Below are 22,773 nucleotides of genomic sequence, written 5' to 3'. Positions count from 1 at the left end.
AACAGAATATGTCAAAAACAGAATAGTCTGCAGTAATGTGTATCAAACGTATACTTATGGAACTAAACAAATTCTGAAATAAATTGGTGGACGTGAGGAATTTTTCTATTAATAGTCTGCAAAAGTAATAAACTTAATAGCACTCTCCAGTAAAAAATGGTAGCTAATCTCGTGAGCGCTAAAGATTCTGTTTTTTACAGCAAGATCACAAAGACTTCACCCAAGTCTTCCCAAAGGTTCTACTTGGCACAAACACTAATTAAAACATAAAACCACATCTAAAAAGAGGCTTAGATGAATTATTTATTACTAAACAGGAGAAAAAAGCAAAGAACAAAAATAAAGTTGGGTGGCCTCCCAACAAGCGCTATCGTTTAACGCCCCTAGCTAGGCATGATGATTTCAATGATGCTCACATAAAAGATAAGAATTGTAACATAAAGAGAGCAACATGAAGAATATTACTAGCATATTTAAGTCTAACCCACTTCCTATGCATAGGGATTTTGTGAGCAAACAACTTGTGGGAACAAGAATCAACTTGCATAGCAAGGTAAAACAGGCAAATCTTCAAGATTTTCAACACATAGAGAGGAAACTTGATATTATTGCAATTCCTACAAGCATATGTTCCTCCCTCATAATAATTTTCAGTAGAATCATGAATGAATTCAACAATATAACCATCACATAAAGCATTCTTTTCATGATCTATAAGCATAGAAAATTTATTACTCTCCACATAAACAAAATTCTTCTCAATCGGAATAGTGGGAGCATCATAAGAAACTCGAATACTATAAATTGTTTCCACATTGAAAGAATAAAATTCATAAAATGGATAATCATAATCATGACAAGTTTTATAAATATAATCATCACTACTTTTTATAGCATAATTATCATCACAATAATTATCATAAGTAGCAACTTTATTCTCATCATAATCGATTGAAATCTCTTCCAAGATAGTGGAATCATTACTAAATAAAGTCATGACCTCTCCAAATCCACTTTCATAATTGTCACAATAAGATTCAACGCTCTCCAAAATAGTGGGATCATTACTCCCTAAAGTTGACACTCTTCCAAACCCACTTTCATCAATATAATCATCATAAATAGGAGGCATGCTATCATCATAATAAATTTGCATATCAAAACTTGGGAGGTTAAAAATATCATATTCATGAAACATAGCATCCCCAAGCTTGGGACAAACATTAATTGCAGCAAATAAATTCTCAAACATTTCATTCTCATCAAACATAGCATCCCCAAGCTTGGGCCTTTGCATATCATAAGCATAATCACTCTCATAATTAATAGTATGGATAGCACCAATAGTACAGTATTTATCATCATCACAATGAGTAATAGGAGCAACATAATTTGGGAGGGATACCTTTTTACCTTTACTTATCCGTCTTTTCTTTTTCTTCTTCACATTAAGTATGGGTTTAACCCTCCTTTTGGAGCTCCTTATTAATGAGATTGGTTGAATAAAAGGCTCCTCCTTGTTACCTGATTCATCATAAGAAATAATAGGAGGATATTGGGAAGTCTCTTCCCTTTCATTAGTATTCTCTTCATCTTCTATTTGTTTTCTTGTATTTATGTAATTGGCAATATAAGGATTTTCAATGCAATTCACCGCACAATACATATAAATTTCCTCTAGATCAAAATCAAGAACATTATCGAGGGCAAATTCTGGAATATCCTTAATTGTACATTTCATTTCTTCATAACCCAGAAGCAAACTAAGTTCATTATGATGCGCAAGGGAAATCAAGTCATCACAATTTTTGGACATGATTTGATCATGAAACAATTTGCATTAGATATTTAAATGACCACATTCATTGCAAAGTTCACAAGGATGGCTAAGAAAATTTAAATTTTCAACACAAACATCTAGCCTTTCTTGCAACCATTTAGTTTCTAAATACTTATGCCTCTTGCAAAATCTATCTTCCCTATTTGGTGTGTACTTGCAAACTCTCTGCACTCCACAAAAATTGACATGCTTATAAGAGACATCTTCATCATGACTAGTCCAATCATTCTTAGTATCATGGAAATTCAAAGAGTTCGTACTAACAACATAGAAATCATGCTCATCATTCAAAGATTTAGTGCCAAACATTTTAATGCATTCTTCTTCTAACACTTTGGCACAATTATCGGAATCCTTATTTTCATGAAAGATATTAAAAAGACGAAGCATATGAGGTACCCTCAATTCCATTTTTTTCTAATTTTCTTTTATAGACTAAACTAGCGATAAAACAAGAAACAAAAACATTCGATTGCAAAAAGATATACCTTCAAGCGCTAACCTCCCCGGCAACGGCGCCAGAAAAGAGCTTGATGCCTACTACACAAGCTTCTTCTTGTAGGAGTTGTTGGGCCTCCAAGTGCAGAGGTTTGTAGGAAAGTAGCAAATTACCCTCAAGTGGATGCTAAGGTTTATCAATCCGTGGGAGGCATAGGACGAAGATGGTCTCTCTCAAACAACCCTGCAACCAAATAACAAAGAGTCTCTTGTGTCCCCAACACACCCAATACAATGGTAAATTGTATAGGTGCACTAGTTCGGTGAAGATATGGTGATACAAGTGCAATATGGATGGTAGATGTAGGTTTTTGTAATCTGAAAATATAAAAAAACAGCAAGGTAACTAATGATAAAAGTGAGCGAAAACGGTATTGCAATGCGTTGAAACAAGGCCTAGGGTTCATACTTTCACTAGTGCAAGATCTCTCAACAATAATAACATAATTGGATCATATAACAATCCCTCAACATGCAACAAAGAGTCACTCCAAAGTCACCAATAGCGGAGAACAAACGAAGAGATTATTGTAGGGTACGAAACCACCTCAAAGTTATCCTTTATGGTCGATATATTCAAGAGACCGTAGTAAAATAACACGAAGCTATTCTTTCCGTTCAATCTATCATAGAGTTCGTACTAGAATAACACCTTAAGACACAAATCAACCAAAACCCTAATGTCACCTAGATACTCCAATGTCACCTCAAGTATCCGGGGGTATGATTATACGATATGCATCACACAATCTCAGATTCATCTATTCAACCAACACAAAGAACTTCAAAGAGTGCCCCAAAGTTTCTACTAGAGAGTCAAGACGAAAATGTGTGCCAACCCCTATGCATAAGTTCACGAGGTCACGGAACTCGCAAGTTGATCACCAAAACATACATCAAGTGGATCACGTGATATCCCATTGTCACCACAGATAAGCACATGCAAGACATACATCAAGTGTTCTCAAATCCTTAAAGACTCAATCCGATAAGATAACCTCAAAGAGAAAACTCAATCCATTACAAGAGAGTAGAGGGGGAGAAACATCATAAGATCCAACGGTCGCGATACATCAAGATCGTGTCGAATCAAGAACACAAGATAGAGAGAGAGAGATCAAACACATAGCTACTGGTACATACCCTCAGCCCCGAGGGTGAACTACTCCCTCCTCATCATGGAGAGCGCCGGGACGATGAAGATGGCCACTGGAGAGGGATTCCCCCTCCGGCGGGGTGCCGGAACGGGTCTAGATTGGTTTTCGGTGGCTACAGAGGCTTGCGGCGGCGGAACTCCCGATCTAGGTTTCTTTCTGGAAGTTTTGGGTTATACAAGAGGTGTTAGAGTCGGGAACAAGTCAGGGGGTTCCCAAGGCGGTAACGAGGTAGGGGGGCGCCCAGGGGGTAGGGCGCACCCCCCACCCTCGTGGTGGCCTCGGGACTCTTCTGGCCCATCTCTGGTACTTTGTGGGCTTCTTCTGGTCCAAAAATGATCTCTGTGAAATTTCAGGTCAATTGGACTCCATTTGGTTTTCCTTTTCTGCGATACTCAAAAACAAGGAAAAACAGAAACTGGCACTGGGCTCTATGTTAATAGGTTAGTCCCAAAAATCATATAAAATAGCATATAAATGCATATAAAACATCCAAGGTTGATAATATAATAGCATGGAACAATCAAAAATTATAGATACATTGGAGACGTGTCACGTGCCACGTGGCCAATGCTAGCACTAAGTTTATCTTACCACTATTGTTCCTTGTTGGCCAACGTCTGCAAATTTATTTTTTGGTAATAAGAAATATATATTACTTCACAAACTAAATAATTGTACTTCATAAAAGTTACTAGCTAGTTACTCAAAAGACACTCACTAACTCAAGATACTCATCAACTAAATAAGTTAAACTTCACAAAATTTACACATTAACTCAAGTTACTCATCAACTCAAGATGGACTAGCTAGTTAAAAAATTATTTTTCATCAAGGATTATGCTCAGCTAGCGAAGCTTCTTTCTATTGCTCTCTCCATCTTTTCTGAAATGATCTATGTATACCTTGAGCTCATTCCTATCTGCCCCAAGGAGTTTTCTCTCCTGCTTCAACTTATTCCTCTCCTCGATTAGCTTATCCCTCTCGTCACTCAGCTTATTAGTATTCCTTACGAGATCAGCACTTTCATTGTGCAGTTGACCCATCTTCGCCTTCATCAAGGCATTCACTTGTTACAGGTTGTTGATGATATACTGATGAGTCTCTAAGAGATCTTTGTTGAGCATGTCCACATCGTACACCGCCGCCTTGTTGCCTCCAGAATTGGCCATGACCTGATGAACAAATAAATAATTTGTTAGACAAAGTAGTTCAACATATGCTACACATGTCATTTTCACAAATGTACACTAGAGCAAGCACATGGTAGTTTCCATCTATTCAAACTCCTAATTATCTAATTCATGGAAGTTTTCATCTATTCAAACTCCTAATTATCTAACACATGACAGTTTCTACACGTACAAACACATGGCAAGTTCTAAGTTACATGTGACTAAGTTGCTAGATTGCCTAAATTACCATTGAACTAACATCCATTGAAAGAAAGAACTAGCATGCCACACTTTTTCAGTCACATACACCACTGCAGGATGCTGCTAATGCGACACTACGATCAGAGACCCTTCGACGAAACTGTGTGTGATGCAATAATCGCAAACAATGGTGTAAAAGAACCATAAAAAAGGTGCAAAATGTTTGCGATGCTGGATGCATCAAACACGGTTCTAGTTTTAATTGTGTGTGCAATGCAGGGCATACGTTTCAGTTCAATGAACTGTTTGGGATGAGGCGGAACAAAATAAACGGGCAGCCAGATGAAGGCGTGTGTGATATACAACATATGGTTCACTCATATGAACTATTTGTGATGAGGAGGAACAATAGAAATAGGCAGCTAGATAAAGGTGTGTGTGTGATTGAGGGCATACGCTTCAGAAGGATTAACTGTTTGCGATTAGGCAACAGAACAGAAACGGGTCAGCCAGATCAAAGTGTCTGCGATTGATGGCATACACTTCACACGGATGAGCTGTTTGCGATTAGCCACAACAAACAGAAACAGTTAGATAGATCAATGTGTGTGCTCTAGACAGGCACACACATTCTAATTAAAAGAAGTGTGTGCGATGGTAATAACGAGCGTGCACGGTTGTTGGAACAAGACCTATGCTGGCATTGCCTATTGCGGTGCAGCCTATGGTGCAAACGCCATGTACGCGGCTGAGAAGGCGTGCGCACGTTACGCCTTCAGGGAATAGTGCCGCACTTATAACCGTCAATAAATTTTGAGCCTGTGTCCCTTCACATTCCAAATTACTACCACGCTATATTTAATTGCAAACCTGATCACACCGATCAAAACCTAAACAGTTTCACACTTAGGAGCGTATTAGTACTCGTTTATAAATACTACTACTCCAAGATGATTGCACATTCCTCCTCAACTCCTCATCCACAAAAACAAACAAGTCATTCATCATTGTTCCCTTCCATCTGCCATGGTCAGTGTGAGTTCTGGGTCAAGGGATTGCCACCAGGGAGATGCGAGCATGGAAGCGGAAGCACGAGAGGTGTCCCACCTCGCCGTGAAAGTAGCCGGCATGTCCCGTCGCGCGGCTGTAGCAGAACAGAGGTCCCGCCGCACCGTCGAAGCAGCACGGAGGTCCCATCGCGCCGTCGATGCATCAGACTGGTCCGGCCATGCCGTGGAGGTAGAAGAGATGTCCCTCCGCACCACGAATGCAGCAGAGATGTCCTCCCACGCCGCGGTGGCCTAGGAAAATGTCTCGCGGGTAGGCAAGGACTCTTACAGGTGCATGTATGCGATCGTCCATAGCTAGATGGATCATATCTGCGGCTGGGCGAGGTGGCAGGATGACATGAAAGCCTCTTTTAAATAGTCTACCGGCATCATCCGGCAACTGAATGAGAGCAACACGAAGCTCCTGGCCGAGCTTGACCTGCTGAGGGCGAAGATGGTCGGAAGTGCGGAGTAGCAGGAGGAGACCATTGCCTTATTGAAGAGGATTGGCGTCATCGTCGAGAAACTTATGAACGAGAATGCCATGCTGCGCATCGAGCGCAGAAAGCTGGTGGAGGAATCCGTGGATGCTCTCAAGCAGCATCTTGAGGAAAAGAAAGAGCTCATCGCTCACTGCAGAGACTAGTTCCCGCGGCCTGCAGCAAGGCATCAAGAAAGTAGAGATCAACGAGCCAGATCGTTGTCTTCCTTCTTATTTTGCCCTTGTGTATTTCGGGCGTTGCCGCATGTGGCTTTTTAATTTATGTTCCTAAATATGTAAGACAAGTATTATCCACTATCATCGTCCTTATATTCATCATGCTTGCTATAAGTCACAATCGATGCTATATAGGTCCGTCAGATCTTACATCAAGATCCGTGCAAAACTTTCTTTTCAGATTTTCATTTTTCTCTCTTAAATCTCAGTCCAGTGAAACATCTAGCCACATCGTAGAACAGGGGCTCGGGTGCCATTAATGGAGACGTTGGGAGGGATGTGTGCGGCGGGTAGAGGACAAAGGGCTATCCTCCCGATGAGCATGCGTAGGGGTCTGATCGCATGCCTCCTGTACTCAAATAGCTACCCCGCACGACACCTCCCAGCCAATAAAAAAAGGGGACGCGTGGCGGCACGTAATTGGTAATTAGAACGCCCATGGTTTCAATAATACTTGTGTTTCTGATTTGTAACGTGACGACACTTGTTCCAAAATGACTTTGTTGATTGTTAATGTGTGCGCCTTCGCAAATCGGACAGAAAAATTACCACAGCATGTTGGTGCCATGTCACCATGCCAAGTTTCATGATTTTCAGGCGTGTTTTGAATTTACAGGAATTAATAAACCAAGTTTCTCAATCTTTCCGGCAGAGCAACGATGCCCAGATGTTTGAATTTCATTTCCATTTCTTCGTGGGACCTAGAAATTCACCCAAGGACACACATGTGATTTTTCAACCAACTTTGGTGAACTGGAGCATGTGCTTATGTTCAAATTTGAATTATGCACATTAAATGCCCAGAAAATCAATTAATGTATAAAAAAGTCCAACAAACCTGGAATAATTCCAAAATTTAGCACGATACTTCTATTTGGTCTAATCTTCTTGCATAAAAAAATTAAGGCGGGAGAAGGCAGTGTACGTATGTCGTTTCGCACACGGAGGTGACATGTTCCCTCTCGGAACAACAAGCCTTCTTGAGGGAAGCTCCGATTTGCAAGAAGCTTATACCAAAGCTTGTCCCAATTCGGCCAAAAAAATTACCATAGCATGTTGGTGCCATGTCGTGAAACCGTGCCAAGTTTCATGATTTTCAGGCGTGTTTTGAATTTACAGGAATTAAAAAAACCAAGTTTCTCAATCTTTCCAGCCGAGCCACGATGCCCAGTTGTTTGAATTTCATTTCCATTTCTTGCATGGGACCTAGAAATTCACCCAAGGACACACATGTGATTTTTCAACCAACTTTGGTGCACTGGAGCATGTGCTTGTAGTTCAAATTTGAATTATGCACATTAAATGCCTAGAAACTCAATTAATGTATAAAAAAGGCCAAAGGAACCCGGAATAATTCCAAAATTTAGCATGATACTTCTATTTGGTCTAATCTGCCCGTGTAAAAAATTAAGGCGGGAAAACGCAGTGTACGTATGTCATTTCGCACACGGAGGTGGCACCTTCCCTCTCGGAACAACAAGCCTTCTTGAGGGAAGCTCCGGTTTGCAAGAAGCTTATACCAAAGCTTGACCCAATTCGGCCCAAAAACTTACTGCAGCATGTTGGTGCCATGTCATGACACCATGCCAAGTTTCATGATTTTCAGGCATGTTTTCGATTTACAGGAATTAAAAAACCAAGTTTCTCAATCTTTCCAGCCGAGCCACGATGGCCAGATGTTTGAATTTCGATCTCATTTCTTGCATGGGACCTATAAATTCACCCAAAGACACACATGTGATTTTTCAACAAACTTTGGTGGACTGGAGCATGTGCTTGTAGTTCAAATTTGAATTATGCACATTAAATGCCCAGAAACTCAATTAATGCATTAAAATGTCAAACAAACCCGGAAAAATTCCAAATTTAAACACGACACTCATGTACTAGCTGCATGTTCACTGTACGTAAATGTTCTAGCAATTCAAACTCCATCCTTTCCCTCTGTAACACCATTTTGTCTTTCAAAACATAATGAAAAAATCACGTATACCACAAATAGTTTACTAGAAAGAATCATGTGGGATGCGATATAAAATATCTTGGCGCACCGTCTTGTCTGGCTTACACAGGAAGCTTCGTTGTATACAGTCCACCGCCCCACCTTGAACCACACTTGCGCGGCAGTTTCTCGCGGCACCGAGCGAAATTTTTTTGCCACCGTGGAAATATCTATATCCCCGCCCCTCCCTCCCACCAAAAGCCACATTTCCACTGTTCCTCCTTGCTTTCCAAGTTCAAACCTTCACTGCTGCATACTGGCAGCTCGGCCTCCTCGCCGGTGACCCTTCTTCTTGCAGCGCCGCCTCCTCGCCGGCTACCCTTCTTCTTGCAGCGCCGCCTCCTCGCTGGCAACCCTTCTTCTTGCAGCGCCGCCTCCTCGCCGGCGAACCTTCTTCTTGCTGCACGGCCTCCTCGCCGCCGACCCTTCTTCTTGCTGTGCGGCCTCGTCGATATGGTCAGGTAATCCACACCCCACCCACACCATCCTCCTCCTTTCCCGTCCCACATGCTCCGACAGACGACGCTACACCTTCCGCTGAAATCACTGCCCCCCTCCTCCAATTAAGCGCCGCCCACAGCAATTTTGCATGTAGTATAACGTGGAGCTCAGTAGCATGCGACCGCACGCACGCATGAGGTCGCTATGGCTACCATGTGTGCCTACCACTAGATCTTGGAGGAGCACCTTGTCTTCGAGGCCACCGTCGACACTGCCACACGGTTGTCTACTTTAAAATACAGTTCGTGTTGTTTTCTCGAGGCCACCGCCAGTGCCTTCTAGTGATTTGTCCTCTGTAATGTTAATATGCAATCTGATGTTTAGTTAACAGTTTGGTCCTCTGAAATGTAATATTCAGTTAACACTTTGGTCCAACAATTGCTACATTTCGCAGTACTGTTCTCAAGCATTCTTTGTTTTGTTAACTGTCTTATCTTCTAGTACATGTTTCTGTTCTGCAATATCTTGCTCAGTTAACTATTTTGGTTCATTTGGTCTGCTATCCATTTAACTGTTTGGTTCAGTTCCGCAATTTGATTTTCATTTGTTGTGGGTACATTTCGTATTGTTATTGAAAGTGCAACTATCCCTGGGTGGTTTTGGTAATTCCTAACAACATATAGCTCATTGAACTAATGCTATTTCAAGATGATCATTTCAGATAGTTCAATGATTGGCATGGCATGGACTAGGAATGTGGACCCCTCAAAATGCTAAGGGCACATATTGGCACAAGGTCAAGACTCTACATTTTCATTTTAGTGATCCAAGATCACATTGAGTCCATAGGAAAAGCCAATACTATTAAAAGGGGATGAGGTGTTGCTTAATGGCTTGCTTGCACAAAATTCTAAGTGATACGCTCCAAAAGCCCTCAATCTCTTTCTCATATCCACGTATGTCTCAAACCAAAAGTCAAACTCGGCCCCACCGAAATTTTCTATCCGGCGCCATCGAGTTCATTTGACATAGCCACTGCCAGAAACCCTAGTCACTTCGATCTCACAGATAGGGATCTCGGTCTCACCGAGATGGGACTGCAAACTCTTTGTTTCCCTTCGTAACATTTTGGTCTAACCGAGATGAGCAATCAGTCCCACCGAGTTCGCAATGCAAACTCTCTGTTTCCCTTTCGTAACGTTTCGGTCTTACCGAAATGAGTGATTCGGTCCCACCGAGTTTTCCTAACCAACTCTCTGTTTGCCTATTACAGAAATCGGTCCTATCGAGTTAATGTGATCGGTCTCACCGAGATTACGTTATGCCCTAACCCTAATGAAATCGGTCCCACCGAGTTGACATGTCAGTCCCACCAAAAAGCCTAACGTTCACATTTTGAACTAAATCAGTCTGACCGAGTTTTATGATTCGGTCCCACCGAGTTTGGTAAATTGTGTGTAACGGTTAGATTTTGTGTGGAGGCTATATATACCCCTCCACCCAATCTTCATTTGAAGAGAGAGCCATCAGAACATTCCTACACTTCCAGCATACATTTTCTGAGAGAGAACCACCTACTCATGTGTTGAGACCAAGATATTCCATTCCAACCATAAGAATCTTGATCTCTAGCCTTCCCCAAGTTGCTTTTCACTCAAACCATCGTTCTACAAAATCCAAATCTGTGAGAGAGATTCGAGTGTTGGGGAGACTATCATTTGAAGCACAAGAGCAAGGAGTTCATCATCAACACACCAGCTATTACCTTTTGGATAGTGGTGTCTCCTAGATTGGTTAGGTGTCACTTGGGAGCCTCCGTCAAGATTATGGAGTTGAACCAAGGAGTTTGTACGGGCAATGAGATTGCCTACTTCATGAATATCTACCCAAGTGAGGCAAGTCCTTCGTGGGCGACGACCATGGTGGGATAGATAAGGTTGCTTCTTTGTGGACCCTTCATGGGTGGAGCCCTCCGTGGACTCGCACAACCATTACCCTTTGTGGGTTGAAGTCTCCATCAACGTGGATGTACGATAGCACCACCTATCGGAACCATGCCAAAAATCTCCGTGTCTACATTGCGTTTGCTCCCTCCAAACTCCTCCCTTTACCTTCATGTGCAATGTTTTTATATTCCGCTTCTATACTCTTAGACTTGCATGTGTAGGTTGATCGGTTGACTTGTGCTAAAATTGGTAAAATCTGCCAAGACTTAAAATTAGGAAAAGGCTAGATTTTTATTTGGTCAAGTAGTCTAATCACCCCCCCTCTAGACGTACTTCGATCCTACAAGTGGTATCGGAGCTTTGGTCTCCAATTGCCTTGATTTCCATAGCCTTTGGTGATCATAGCCTTGGTTTCACAACCTAAGAGAGTATGGCATCTAGCGAGGGAAATTACCACCGTAGAGGCCCTTACTTTGATGGTACAAATTTTGCTAGTTGGAAGCATAAGATGAAAATGCATATTCTTGGACATAACCCTACTGTTTGGGCTATTGTGTGTATTGGCTTGCAAGGTGAATTATTTGATGGGAGAGAACCAAACCATGAAGCTACTGCGGAAGAGTTGAAGATGCTGCAATAGAACACTCAAGCTTGAGATATCCTCTTCAACAGATTGTGCCCCGAAGAATTCAAAAAAATCAGCCGTCTTGAGAATGCAAAGGAAATTTGGGATACTTTGATTGATATGCACGAAGGTACCGACTCCGTCAAGGAATCCAAATTGGATGTGCTTCAATGTTAACTTGACAAGTTCAAAATAAAGGATGGTGAAGGTGTAGCTAAAATGTACTCTAGGCTTGCTCTCATCACAAATGAGATTGCCGGCTTAGGAAGTGAAGAGATGACCGGTAGATTCATCATCAAGAAGATCCTAAGAGCCTTGGATGGAAAGTATGATACCATGTGAACATTGATCCAAACGATGCCAAATTACAAAGATCTCAAGCCAACGGAAGTGATTGGAAGAATTGTTGCTCATGAGATGTCACTCAAGGATAAGGAAGAGCATCACAGCAAGTCTAGTGGTGCTTGCAAAGCCTCATGTGATGATCCTACATCATCAAGTGAGTAACAAGCCTTCAATGAAGAATTGAGCTTAATGGTGAAGAACTTCAACAAGTTCTACAAGAGTAGAAGTAAGGAAAGAAGTAGTCAAGGTCCTACAACGACAAAAGATCTTTGAGTCATGGGCGTAATTGCTACAATTGTGGAAGACCTACACACTACTGAAATGAGTGTACGGCCCCCTACAAAAGAAGAGAAGATTCACCCAAAAGGAGAAGTAGAAGAGAAGAATCACCTCCAAGAGAGAGAAGGAGTAGAGATGATTGTTATGAATGAAGAATATCTCGGAGAAGCAAGGATTCGGAAAGGAAGGACAAGTCATCAAGGAGCTACACAAAACAAAGACATCAAGCTCATGTTGGTGAATGGTTATCCGGTTCTGACTACAACAATCACTCCGATAGAAGTTATCACTCCGACTCCGAATATACTCAAGATGAAGGTGTTTCTGGTCTAGCACTTGTGTCAGCCAACTCCTACGACATATTTGACTCACCAAATGAAGGAATTGGAAGATGCTTCATGGCTAAAGGCCCAAAGGTATCACACCCAGATACGTCTCCAACGTATCTATAATTTTTGATTGCTCCATGCTATATTATCTACTATTTTGAATGTTTATGGGCTTTATTATACACTTTTATATCATTTTTTGGGACTAACCTATTAACCCAGAGCCCAGTGCCAGTTTTTACCCTGTTTTAGGGTTTCGAAGAAAAGGAAAATCAAACGGAGTCCAATTGACCTGAAACTTCACGGAACTCTTTTTTGGAAGGAAAGAAGCCCAGAAGACTTGGAGTGCACGTCGGGGGATATGCGAGGAGGTCACAAGGCAGGGGCGCGCCCTCCACCCTCGTGAGCCCCTCGTGCCCCCCTGACGTACTTCTTTCGCCTATATATCTCCATATACCCTAAAAACATCCGAGGGCATAATAGATCGGGGGTTCCGCCGCCAGAAGCCTCCGTAGCCACCGAAAGCCAATTTAGATCCATTTCGGCACCCTGCCGGAGGGGTCAATCTCTCTCCGGTGGCCATCTTCATCATCCCGGTGCTCTCCATGACGAGGAGGGAGTAGTTCTCCCTCGGGGCTGAGGGTATGTACCAGTAGCTATGTGTTTGATCTCTCTCTCTCTCGTGTTCTTGAGGTGATACGATCTTGATGTATTGCGAGCTTTGCTATTATAGTTGGATCTTTTGTTTCTCCTCCTCCTCTACTCTCTTGTAATGAATTGAGTTTCCCCTTTGAAGTTATCTTATCGGATTGAGTCTTTAAATATTTGAGAACAATTGATGTATGTCTTGCCGTGTGTATCTGTGGTGACAATGGGATATCACGTGATTCACTTGATGTATGTTTTGGTGATCAACTTCCGGGTTCCACCCATGAACCTATGCATAGGGGTTGGCACACGTTTTCGTCGTGATTCTCCGGTAGAAACTTTGGGGAACTCTTTGAGGTCCTATGTGTTGGTTGAATAGATGAATCTGAGATTGTGTGACGCATATCGTGATAATCATACCCACGGATACTTGAGGTGACATTGGAGTATCTAGGTGACATTAGGGTTTTGGTTGATTTGTGTCTTAAGGTGTTATTCTAGTACCAACTCTAGGGCTGTTTGTGACACCTATAGGAATAGCCCAACGGATTGATTGGAAAGAATAACTTTGAGGTGGTTTCGTACCCTACCACAATCTCTTCATTTTTTCTCCGCTATTAGTGACTTTGGAGTGACTCTTTGTTGCATGTTGAGGGATAGTTATGTGATCCAATTATGTTATTATTGTTGAGAGGACTTACACTAGTGAAAGTATGAACCCTAGGCCTTGTTTCAACGCATTGCAATACCGTTTACGCTCACTTTTATCATTAGTTACCTTGCTGTTTTTATAATTTCAGATTACAAATACCCATATCTACTATCCATATACAACTTGTATCACCATCTCTTCGCCGAACTAGTGCACCTATACAATTTACCATTGTATTGGGTGTGTTGGGGACACAAGATATTCTTTGTTATTTGGTTGCAGGGTTGCTTGAGAGAGACCATCTTCATCCTACGCCTCCTATGGATTGATAAACCTTAGGTCATCCACTTGAGGGAAATTTGCTACTGTCCTACAAACCTCTGCACTTGGAGGCCCAACAACATCTACAAGAAGAAGGTTGTGTAGTAGACATCAAGCTCTTTTTTGGCGCCGTTGCCGGGGAGGTTAGCGCTTGAAGGTATATCTTTAGATCTTGCAATCGAGTCTTTTAGTTTCTTGTTTTTGCACTAGTTTAGTTTATAAAAGAAAACTACAAAAATATGGAATTGAGCTTTCCTCATACGCTTCATCTTTTTAGTATCTTTCGTTAGTATGATGGAAAGGAAAATTGTGCCAAAGTGTTAGAAGAAGAATGTATTAAAATGTTTGGCACTAAATCTTTGAATGCAAAGCCACAAGCTTGGGGATGCTATGTTTGATGAAGATGATATTTTTTGCCCCCCAAGTTTTGATGAGAAAATTTATTATGATGAAAGCATGCCTCCTATTTATGATGATTATATTGATGAAAGTGGATTTGGAGAGGTCATGACTTTATTTTGTGATGAATCCACTATTCCGGAAGAGGTTCCAATTGATTATGAGAACAAAGTTGCTATCAATGATGATTATTGTGATGACTTCTATGCTATAAAGAATAATGATATCCATGAAACTTGTCATCATGATTTTAGTTTTCAATTGGATTATGCCTCGCATGATAATTATTTTGTTGAGCTTGCTCCCACTATTATTCATGAGAAGAATTTTGCTTGTGTGGAGAGTAATAAATTTTCTATGCTTGTAGATCATGAAAAGAATGCTTTAGGTGCTGGTTATATTGTTGAATTCATTCATGATGCTACTGAAAATTATTATGAGGGAGGAACATATGCTTGTAGGAATTGCAATAATATCAAGTTTCCTCTCAATGTGCTTAAAATTTCGAAGTTATGCTTGTTTTACCTTCCTATGCAAGTTGGTTCTTGTTCCCACAAGTTGTTTGCTCACAAAATCCCTATGCATAGGAAGTGAGTTAGACTTAAATGTGATAGTCATATTCTTCATGATGCTCTCTTTATGTTTCAATTCTTACCCTTTATGTGAGCATCATTGAAATCATCATGCCAAGCTAGGGGCGTTAAACGATAGCACTTGTTGGGAGGCAACCCAACTTTATTTTTGTTCCTTGCTTTTTGTTCCTGTTTAGTAATAAATAATTCATCTAGCCTATGTTTAGATGTGGTTTTATGCTTTTAATTAGTGTTTTTGCCAAGTAGAACCTTTGGGAAGACTTGGGGAGAGTCTTGTTGATCATGCCGTAAAAAACAGAAACTTTAGCGCTCACGAGAATTTCTGCCATTTTTATTTGGAGAGTTTTATTTAGTTAATTATTTTTGCATATGATTAATAGATAAATTCCTCAGGTCCAGCAATTTATTTGATAATTTTATGAGTTCCATAAGTATACGTTTGATCCAGACTACTACAGACTGTTCTGTTTTTGACAGATTCTGTTTTCATTGTGTTGTTTGCTTATTTTGATGAATCTATGGCTAGTAAAATAGTTTATGAACCATAGATAAGTTGGAATACAGTAGGTTTAGCACCAATATAAATAAAGAATGAGTTCATTACAGTACCTTGAAGTGGTGATTTATTTTCTTATACTAACGGAGCTTACGAGTTTTCTGTTAAGTTTTGTGTTGTGAAGTTTTCAAGTTTTGGGTAAGAATTCGATGGAATATGGAATAAGGAGTGGCAAGAGCCTAAGCTTGTGTATGCCCAAGGCACCCCAAGGTAATATTTAAGGATAGCCAAGAGCCTAAGCTTGGGGATGCCCCGGAAGGCATCCCCTCTCTCGTCTTCGTCCATCGGTAACTTTACTTGGAGCTATATTTTTATTCACCACATGATATGTGTTTTGCTTGGAGCGTCAATTTATTTTGTTAGGATTTTCTTGCTGTTATTTAGAAAAATGTTTTTCATCTTTTATTTCAATAAAAGTGGCATTGATAGCCTTTACTATGCCTATTTTAGAAGTCCACATGTTGCTGTTTGAAAACAGAAAGTTTACCGCTGTTGCAATAATTCCCTAGAAAAGTCAGAATGTGATAAAATGTTGAAACCTTTTGCATATTAAGCTCTGATAAATTTACTACAGTGGGAATTTTCTTTCATAATTTTTGGAGCTAGGGAAGTATGGATGTTTCTGCATTCTTTACAGACTATCCTGTTTAGGCAGATTGCTGTTATGTTTGCATTGTTTGCATATGTTTGCTTCTTTAATGATTCTATTTGAGGATAGGACTATTAAATATGCAGAGGCATTTAGTATGAAATTTTGAATAATAATTTTAGTGATTTGCTACAGTAGAGTATGATAAGGTTTTGGCAATGGTTTATACTAACTTATCTCACGAGTCCTTGTTGAGTTTTGTGTGGATGAAGCTTTTGAGATTTAGGGAGACCGTGATATGAGAGGAATTAAGGAGACACAAAAGCTCAAGCTTGGGGATGCCCAAGGCACCCCAAGATAATATTTCAAGAAGTCTCAAGCGTCTAAGCTTGGGGATGCCCCGGTTGGCATCCCACCTTTCTTCTTCAACAACTATCGGTCAGTATCGGTTGATCCTAAGTTTTTGCTTCTTCACATGATGTTTGTCATTCTTAGAATGTCATTTTATTTTGCTTTGCTTGCTGTTTGAATAAAATACCAAGATCTGAAGTTATTAAATGTTAGAGAGTCTTCACATAGTTGCATAATTATTCGACTACTCATTGATCTTCACTTATAAATTTCGGAGTAGTTTGTCATTTTCTCTAGTGCTTCACTTATATATTTTAGAGCATGGTGATAGTTTTATTTTGAAGAAATAGATGAACTCTCATGCTTCACTTAGATTATTTTGAGAGTATTAATAGCATGGTAATTTGCTTAAAATCCTAATATGCTAGTTATTCAAGAATAATAAAACTTTCTTATGAGTGTGTTGAATACTAAGAGAAGTTTGATGCTTGATGATTGTTCTGAGATATGGGGGTAATAATATCAAAGTCATGCTAGTTGAGTAGTTGTGAATTTGAGAAGAGCTTGTGTTGAAGTTTTCAAGTCCCGTAGCATGCACGTATGGTAAACGTTATGTAACAAATTTAAAACATGAGGTGTTATTTGATTGTCCTCCTTATGAGTGGCGGTCGGGGACGAGCGATGGTCTTTTCCTACCAATCTATCCCCCTAGGAGCATGCGCGTAGTGCCAAGGTTTTTGATGACTTGTAGATTTTTGCAATAAGTATGTGAGTTATTTATGACTAATGTTGAGTCCATGGATTATACGCACTCTCACCCTTCCATCCTTGCTAGCCTCTTCGGTACCGTGCATTGCCCTTTCTCACATCGAGAGTTGGTGCAAACTTCGCCGGTGCATCCAAACCCTGTGATATGATACGCTCTTTCACACATAAACCTCCTTATATCTTCCTCAAAACAGCCACCATACCTACCTATTACGGCATTTCCATAGCCATTCCGAGATATATTGCCATGCAAATTTCCACCATCCAGTTTATCATGACACATTCATCATTGTCATATTGCTTAGCATGATCATGTAGTTGACATAAGTATTTGTGGCAAAGCCATCGTTCATAATTTTTTCATACTTGTCACTCTTGATTCATTGCATATCCAGGAACACCGCCGGAGGCATCCATATGGAGTCATACTTTGTTCTAGTATCGAGTTGTAATCATTGAGTTGTAAATAAATAGAAGTGTGATGATCATCATTCAATAGAGCATTGTCCCAATAAAAAAAGAGAAAGGCCAAAGAAAAAAAGAAGGCCCAAGAAAAGAGAAAATAAATAAAAAGGGGCAATGCTACTATCCTTTTTTCCACACTTGTGCTTCAAAGTAGCACCATGTTCTTCATATAGAGAGTCTCTTGAGTTATCACTTTCATATACTAGTGGGAATTTTCATTATAGAACTTGGCTTGTATATTCCAACAATGGGCCTCCTCAAGTGCCCTAGGTCTTCGTGAGCAAGCAAGTTGGATGCACACCCACTAGTTTCTTTTGTTGAGCTTTCATACATTTATAGCTCTAGTGCATCCGTTGCATGGCAATCCCTACTCCTTGCATTAACATCAATCGATGGGCATCTCCATAGCCCATTGATTAGCCTCGTTGATGTGAGACTTTCTCCTTTTTGTCTTCTCCACATAACCCCCCCTCATTATATTCTATTCCATCCATAGTGCTATATCCATGGCTCGCGCTCATGTACTGCATGAAAGTTTATAGGTTTGAGATTACTGAAGTATGAAACAATTGCTTGGCTTGCCATCGGGGTTGTGCATGATGAGAGCATTCTTGTGTGACGAAAATGAAACATGACTAAACTATATGATTTTGTAGGGATGAACTTTATTTGGCCATGTTATTTTGAGAAGACATAATTGCTTAGTTACTATGCTTGAAGTATTATCATTTTTATGTCAATATGAACTTTTGTCTTGAATCTTTCAGATCTGAATATTCATACCACAATTAAGAAGAATTGCATTGAAATTATGCCAACTAGCATTCCACATCAAAAATTCTTTCTTTTATCGTTTACCTACTCAAGGACAAGCAGGAATTATGCTTGGGGATGCTAATACGTCTCCAACGTATCTATAATTTTTGATTGCTCCATGTTATATTATCTATTGTTTTGAATGTTTATGGGCTTTATTACACACTTTTATATCATTTTTTGGGACTAACCTATTAACCCAGAGCCCAGTGCCAGTTTTTACCCTGTTTTAGAGTTTCGAAGAAAAGGAAAATCAAACGGAGTCCAATTGACCTGAAACTTCATGGAACTCATTTTTGGAAGGAAAGAAGCCCAGAAGACTTGGAGTGCACGTCGGGGGATCTGCGAGGATGTCACGAAGCAGGGGGCGCACCCACCCCCCTGGGCGTGCCCTCCACCCTCGTGAGCCCCTCGTGGCCCCCCTGACGTACTTCTTTCGCTTATATATCTCCATATACCCTAAAAACATCTGAGGGCATAATAGATCGGGAGTTCCGCCGCCAGAAGCCTCTGTAGCCACCGAAAGCCAATCTAGATCCGTTTTGGCACCCTGCCGGAGGGGGCAATCTCTCTCCGGTGTCCATCTTCATCATCCTGGTGCTCTCCATGACGAGGAGGGAGTAGTTCTCCCTCGGGGCTGAGGGTATGTACCAGTAGCTATGTGTTTGATCTCTCTCTCTCTTGTGTTCTTGAGGTGATACGATCTTGATGTATCGCGAGCTTTGCTATTATAGTTGGATCTTGTGTTTCTCCTCCCCCTCTACTCTCTTGTAATGAATTGATTTTCCCCTTTGAAGTTATCTTATCGGATTGAGTCTTTAAAGATCTGAGAACAATTAATGTATGTCTTGCCGTGCGTATCTATGGTGACAATGGGATATCACGTGATTCACTTGATGTATGTTTTGGTGATCAACTTGCGGGTTCCACCCATGAACCTATGCATAGGGGTTGGCACACATTTTCGTCTTGATTCTCCGGTAGAAACTTTGGGACACTCTTTGAGGTTCTATGTGTTGGTTGAATAGATGGATCTGAGATTGTGTGATGCATATCATATAATCATACCCACGGATACTTGAGGTGACATTGGAGTATCTAGGTGACATTAGGGTTTTGGTTGATTTGTGTCTTAAGGTGTTATTCTAGTACGAACTCTAGGGCTGTTTGTGACACCTATAGGAATAGCCCAACGGATTGATTGGAAAGAATAACTTTGAGGTGGTTTCGTACCCTACCATAATCTCTTCGTTTGTTCTCCGCTATTAGTGACTTTGGAGTGACTCTTTGTTGCATGTTGAGGGATAGTTATGTGATCCAATTATGTTATTATTGTTGAGAGGACTTACACTAGTGAAAGTATGAACCCTAGGCCTTGTTTCAACGCATTGCAATACCGTTTACGCTCACTTTTATCATTAGTTACCTTGCTGTTTTTATAATTTCAGATTACAAATACCCATATCTACTATCCATATACCACTTGTATCACCATCCCTTCGCCGAACTAGTGCACCTATACAATTTACCATTGTATTGGGTGTGTTGGGGACACAAGAGACTCTTTGTTATTTGGTTGCAGGGTTGCTTGAGAGAGACCATCTTCATCCTACACCTCCTACGGATTGATAAACCTTAGGTCATCCACTTGAGGGAAATTTGCTACTGTCCTACAAACATCTGCACTTGGAGGCCCAAGAACGTCTACAAGAATAAGGTTGTGTAGTAGACATCACACTCCAAGTATGTTGATTTCAATAGTGATGAAGATGATGTGCTAGGTGATGATGATTTACTTGTTGACAACTCTAGTGATGATAACTATGATGAAATTGCTATTAATCATGCTAATCAAGATAAAACGAACGATGATGATAAGAAGGAGATTGAGCGTCTAACTAAAGAACTAAACACTCTTAAGTTAGCTCACGAAACTACCTTGGAAGATCATCGAGAGCTTTTAAAGACTCATGAGAAGCTACGCTTTGAAAAGCTCAACCTTGAGCAAGAGCATGGGATCTTAAAAGCAATCAATGATGATCTTCACAAGAGAAGTTCTTCTTACATTGCCAAGCGTTTACTCTTCTCTACTTACATGCCACAAGTAAATCCTAGCAACAAGAGTAAGAAAGATTCTTCTTATAGTAGTAACAATGATCATGTTAAATCCAATATTGTTGCTTCTAGTAGTTCTCTTGACTCCACTGATGATTCTCTTAGCCAAGTTACACTTGAGCAAGAAAATATCTTATTGAAGGGAATTATAGAGAAAGGTGTTTACAAGAGCCTTGCCGGGAGTAAGAAATTTGTGGAAATTGTACGCAAGCAAGGAAGGCACCGGAAGAATCAAGGTGTTGGTTTTGAACGAAAGTTCAATGCCAATGGAGTTGAGTGGGAAGAAGATCAATACCCCAAGATGAAGTTTGTTCCTCAACAAGAGAAGTATGATCCTACTTCTTTCAAGGGGATACAAGCTCAAGATGATCTTCCACCACAAGACCACAAGCAAAAGGGTAAGGACAAGCTTCAAGAGGAGATTGATGCATTTGAAGAAGCTCCCAAGGCCTTGGTCAAGTGCGGCGGACGCAAGCAGAGAAGCCTGCATACGCATATTGACTCATTTTTGTTAGACTCCTGCGAATTTTATTTGATCCTCTATTTGGCTTTTCTTCCCGAACACCAAACAGAGCATCAGGGGCTACTGTCTATGCGGTAATATTATTTACACATTCTTTACTTACCTCAAAGCCTGTTAAAAGGCTAGTACAAGCTTCAGTCAGTCCGCTCTTGGCAGACTGAACCTTCTGGACCACCGCACTCATAATAGTGCGGTGCTCCTCGTCGATGGAGGCGCCATGGAGCACCTCCAACATATTGTCCGGCGCCTCCGGTTGGACGGGGGCCACCGGCACGGTGGGCTTGCTCCTCTTGGACGGAGGTCCCCCACCGGACTCTGGAACCTTTGAAGGTTCCGGAGCGGTGTCCGGCCTAGAGCCGGACTTGGAGCCCTGGGGGGTTTCATCCCCTTTACTCCTGGAGTCGGGGAGGTCGCCTTGCGGCGCCTCCAGGACCACCTCCTCCCGGATTGGAACCTGTTGGGACAACACTTCGGTGTCGTCCGTAGGGCGGGGGGAGGAAGCCGTCGGAAGCGAGTTCACATCCAAAGAGTCCAGTGAGCCGCTCGACGACGCGTCGAGCCGGTCTTTGGGTAGGCTGCATAAACATATTCGACGTAAGGGAAAGCGGTGCAATAAACGAATACTATGAATTACTCTGGTATCCGGATACTTACGATTTTGCTAGGGGCTTGGCCCTGGGCTGCCACTCCTCTCCGCCGTCGTCGGCGTCGGTGGAGTAGTCTGGAGGAAGGGTTTTCCCCTTCTTGGACCCTCCGGCCTCCCCAGAGAGGGTGGCCTTCCTTTTCTTCTCTCCTCCCGCTGGAGGGGGAGACGTCTCTTCTTCTTCCTCCTTGTCTTCACGGGAGGAATGCGCCTCGGAACCGTCGGATGATGGATCCGACACCTCCAGGCGCCGGGCACTCTTTCGAGTCCCCGTGGCCTTTTTCACGGCCTTCTTCTCCGGCACCACATAGGGTGCCGGAACCAGCAGCTTCGCCAAGCGAGCGTCCGCTGGGCCTTCGGGCAAAGGAGCCAGACAGTAGATCTGTCCGGATGTCACCTGCCAGTCCTCTCAAAGCTAAGGGAGCTTAGATCCCGCATGGAGTCAAACTATGAAAAACTGATACCCTGTAAAAGGAAAAAATAGCTTACCGCATGAGCGTGACGCTGCGTACTGAATCCGCGATCCTCGGTAGCGGATGCGGGGGCCTCGGCGCCCTTGAAAAGCACCTTCCAGGCATCTTCGTACATCGTGTCGAAGAGCCTGCTCAGAGTTCGGTGCCACGCCGGGTCGAACTCCCATTGGTTGAAAGCCCGTCGTTGACACGGGAGGATCAGGCGGATGAGCATAACCTGGACTACGTTGACAAGTTTGAGCTTCTTGTCCACCAGGGT

Source organism: Triticum urartu, chromosome 3A, assembly GCF_056163025.1.
Source record: "Triticum urartu cultivar PI428250 chromosome 3A, HENAU_Tu73, whole genome shotgun sequence".
NCBI lineage: Eukaryota > Viridiplantae > Streptophyta > Magnoliopsida > Poales > Poaceae > Triticum > Triticum urartu.
Note: the sequence above shows the minus strand (reverse complement) of the source record.